This window comes from Perca fluviatilis, chromosome 3 (genome assembly GCF_010015445.1).
Source record: "Perca fluviatilis chromosome 3, GENO_Pfluv_1.0, whole genome shotgun sequence".
NCBI classification, from domain to species: Eukaryota; Metazoa; Chordata; class Actinopteri; order Perciformes; family Percidae; genus Perca; species Perca fluviatilis.
In genome coordinates this window covers 46,697,019-46,701,715 of record NC_053114.1, presented here as the reverse complement: position 1 = coordinate 46,701,715, position 4,697 = coordinate 46,697,019, and positions in this window count along the sequence as shown.

Here is a 4,697-nt window from a genome sequence, read left to right as displayed (position 1 = left end):
AGACCCTAGAGGAGCTGGTATCTGACCCTGAGAGACAGACAGACAGACAGACAGACCCTAGAGGAGACGGTATCTGTCCCTGAGAGACAGACAGACAGACAGGCAGGCAGGCAGGCAGGCAGACAGACAGGCAGACAGACACGCAGACAGACCCTAGAGGAGACGGTATCTGTCCCTGAGAGACAGACAGACAGACAGACAGACAGACAGACAGACAGACAGGCAGGCAGCCCCCCGCCCGCCCCCCCCCCAACAAAACAACCCCCCCCCCAAAAAACCCCCCCCCCCCCCCCAACCCCCGGGGGGCCTATTTTTGACCCACACTTCCAAAAAAAAAAACAAAAAAAAATGTTGACAAACATGGCCTCAAAACAACCAAAAAAAAAAAAACGAAGAGGGGAAAAACACCACCCACCCCCCCCAAACCAAAAAAAAAAAAAAAAACAAAAAAAAAAAAAAAAAAAAAAAAAAAAAAAAAAAAAAAAAAAAAAAAAAAAAAAAAAAAAAAAAAAAAAAAAAAAAACAAAAAAAAATGGTGCCAAACATGGCCTCAAACATGGTGTCAAACATGGCCTCAAACATGGTGCCAAACATGGCCTCAAACATGGTGCCAAACATGGCCTCAAACATGGTGCCAAACATGGCGCCTGACGGCTTCACCATCACATGGGATTCAGCTGCTGAATGGGAATCTTTATTTCTTCATATATTTATATATTTATGTCTTTTCGGACATAGACAGTCTTAAGCCCTATTCACACGGGATAAGTATTACCTGGGGACCTCTTGTAGTTTATAAATTACCCACACGTCTGTGTTTCGTCTGGCGCATTCACACGGGATAACTGAAGTCTGTATTTTACTCAAATTTACAGACATTATCCCCCGGATATGATGTCAAAACTTTTCATTTATAATTGACAACGCAGCCAGTTAGACCCCAAATCACAGAGATTCCGATTCGCACGGGACTAATATTATCACAGGACCTCCGTTTTCGGCGAAATATGGTAGGTCATTTGCGGGGGAATTATTACTTTACAAATTACAGACATGACCGATTCGCACGGGATTAAGATCACAGACAACCTCCGCGATTATTACAAATGACTGGAGGTCACCAGGTAATACTAATCCCGTGCGAATAGGGCTTTAGAGTGTAGAATTTCATGATTTGATGCCATGTTTGAGGCATACTGAACAAATATGTATGTTGATTTATTGTTGTCCTGATATCAGTTTTAGGCTGAGCTTTTTCATCTGTATGAATTTAAACTGTTCAGATGTACGTGGCTTGGACGCAATGTCTTTTGAATATTGAATAGGAAAAAATGCAAATAAAACTCCAGCAGTTCATAACCACTGTCTTTACCTTGTTTAAAAATGGAAACTTTTGTATGACTTGACTTGTTTTGCTTGACTGTCACAAGAAATGAATTGGACTTGCTTGTGACTTGCCCATGTGTGACTTTCTCCCATCTCTGGTGTAGAGTAACAAAATCCTTGTGTGAACCTGTAAATGCTGCATACTAGGTCTCCTTTAATCGTAGCTGGAGCTCCTTCTCTCCACCTGCAGCAGCGAGACAACCAGCCAAGCGTGTCCCCGTCGGTGTTTATCGGTGAAATACGGCATACAGGGACACTCAGAGCCAAGCTGAAGATGTGGAGCTCTCTGCGGCTGCCAGCTGCTGTTGGCGCGGCCAATGGCGGCGAGCTGGAAGCACGTTTGGCTCGGCGAGCTGCCATCAAACACACCGCGCTGACACGCTGGCAGAGCCACGCTGCATTACATAAGAAAAGATTTCGATCTAATTACCCTTGGACAAACATTTGTACAAGCCGATGTTGTTCAAACACACACAGCTTGATTTTAAACGCCAGGGAGAGCCCAAAGCTGGCAGACGGGGAGAAAAAACGTAGTTGTTACACAACTGAAAGGAACTTAAATCAAATCAAGAGTGTAAATGGTAACTAGCCGGTGTTCCCATGTCTCTGTGTGTGTGTGTGTGTGTGTGTGTGTTGTGTGTGTGTGTGTGTGTGTGTGTGTGTGTGTGTGTGTGTGTGTGTGTGTGTGTGTGTGTGTTTGTGTGTCTGAGTGATGGGACAATAATCTCTGAAACTGGTCCAGTATTAAAAAGAACCAAGCTGTAATGGTAGTTAATAGAGACATTGTGCAGCTTGTATTTACAGACTCAGATAGTTGTGTGTGTGTGTGTGTGTCTAAGTGTGTGTGTGTGTGTCTCAGTGTGTGTGTGCATATCTGTGTGTGTGTCTCTGTGTGTGTCTGTGTGTATGTGTGTGTGTGTCTCTGTGTGTGTCTGTGTGTGTGTCTGTGTGTGTATGTGTGTATCTGTGTCTATGTCTGTGTTTGTCTGTGTGTGTGTATGTGTGCGTGTGTGTGTCTCTGTGTGTGTGTGTGTCTGAGTGTGTGTGTGTCTGAGTGTGTGTGTGTGTATATATCTGTGTGTGTGTGTGTGTGTGTGAAAGAAATCCGAGTGAGAGGTTGAATGGCGTCCGTGTAAATGAACCCAGGACAGGAAGTGAACGTTCCTCCTTGGAAACTGACATCTGAAAGTCCATCAGGTCAGATTTAAAAGGTATGATTTGGTCCCTGAACATAGCGTCTCTGCTGCTGCGTTCAGGGACATCAGATAAAACCTAATTCATGGCTACAGCTCACAGAACATTGTGATCCTAATCTGGGATGAAAACCTAGAGATCCATCTGGTCCATTCTGACTGTTTCTGCTATACTTTAGTGAAGATGTTGATTTTTTTTATAGTTTTTGTGTCTTCAGGGTGATTAATATCTCCGCTGATGTTTGATTAAATGCTGATATAAGAGCAGAGAAGACGAGGGTCTGGAACCAATCAGCTACGAGATGAATCAGGACCCAAAAACATTTGATTTGGTAATCATATCTGCACCGCAGCTGCTCTCCAAGGTGAAAAACAATGGGTATAGTCACACATTCATGAATTCTATGTGTGTGTCTGTGTGTGTCTGTGTGTGTCTGTGTGTGTGTGTGTGTGTGTGTGTGTGCATGTGTGTGTGTGTTTGTGCGTGTGCGTATCCGTGTGTGTGTGTATGCGTGTGTGTGTGTGCGTGCGTATCCATGTGTGCGTGTGTGTGTGTGTGCGTGTGTGTGTGTGCGTGCGTGCGTGTGTGTGCGTGCGTATCCGTGTGTGCGTGTGTGTGTGTGTGTCTCTGTGTGTGTGTGTGTGTGTGTGTGTGCGTATCCGTGTGTGCGTGTGTGTGTGTAAGTATCCGTGTGTGCTTGTGTGTGTGTGTGCGTGAGTATCCGTGTGTGTGTGTGTGTGTGTGTCTGTGTGCATGTGTGTGTGTTTCTGAACTGATTCGTCGTCTCATTTCTTCTTGAGAAAACCTCGGCAGCATCACGGTTACTGGAAAACTTGAGGAAACATCCCAACATTATATAAATCTTTTATTAATATTATGTCTGTGTGTGTGTGTGTTTGTGTTTGTGCGTATCTGTGTGTGCGTGTGTGTGTGTGTTTGTGTTTGTGCGTATCTGTGTGTGCGCGTGTGTGTGTGTGTTTGTGTTTGTGCGTATCTGTGTGTGCGTGTGTGTGTGTGTTTGTGTTTGTGCGTATCTGTGTGTGCGTGTGTGTGTTTGTGTTTGTGCGTATCTGTGTGTGTGTGTGTGTGTGTGTGTGTGTGTTTGAGTGTGCGTGCGTGTGTGTGTGTGTGTGTGTGTGTTTGAGTGGGCGTGCGTGCGTGTCTGTGTGTGTGAGTGTGCGTGCGTATCTGTATGTCGTCTCTCATCTCTTCTTGAGAAAGCTTCAGCAGCGTCACCGTTACTGGGAAACTTGAAGAAACTTTCCCAACACGTCACTCCCTCGCCATGATGATATTAAAGACAACGTGAAACCAGGCTCACTGCGTGTTTTTGAGCTTTTTAAAAGAAAAAGCATCCAAAATGTGTCCAAAAAGCATCTTAAAAAGCTCCTCCCTCTCTCTAACATTTTATAAACTGTGCGATAATAACAATCTGACTACCAGACAGAGAGTGCTGCACCTTCTCCTGTCCATTCATGCTGCAGCAGGACTCATTTCCCCGCTGGGAGATTAATTAAGGATTTTAAATCTTGAGTCTGGACTTTATGAAACATGTCTGTAACGGTGAAGACAGGCCCTAACCCTAAACCCAAACCCCTAACCCAAACCTTAAAACTAACCCTGACCCCTAACCCAAACCTTAAAACTAACCATAACCCCTAACCCAAACCTTAAAACTAACCATAACCCCTAACCCAAACCTTAAAACTAACCATAACCCCTAACCCTAAACCTTAAAACTAACCCTGACCCCTAACCCAAACCTTAAAACTAACCATAACCCCTAACCCAAACCTTAAAACTAACCCTGACCCCTAACCCAAACCTTAAAACTAACCCTGACCCCTAACCCAAACCTTAAAACTAACCATAACCCCTAACCCAAACCTTAAAACTAACCATAACCCCTAACCCAAACCTTAAAACTAACCATAACCCCTAACCCAAACCCTAAAACTAACCCTAACCCTAACCCAAACCTTAAAGACTAACCCCACCCCTAACTCCAAACCTTAAAACTATCCTGACCCCTAACCCAAACCTAAAACTAACCATAAACCCAACCTAAAACCATACAAAACTTAAACCAACACCAGCCTAACCTAAACTTACGCAAA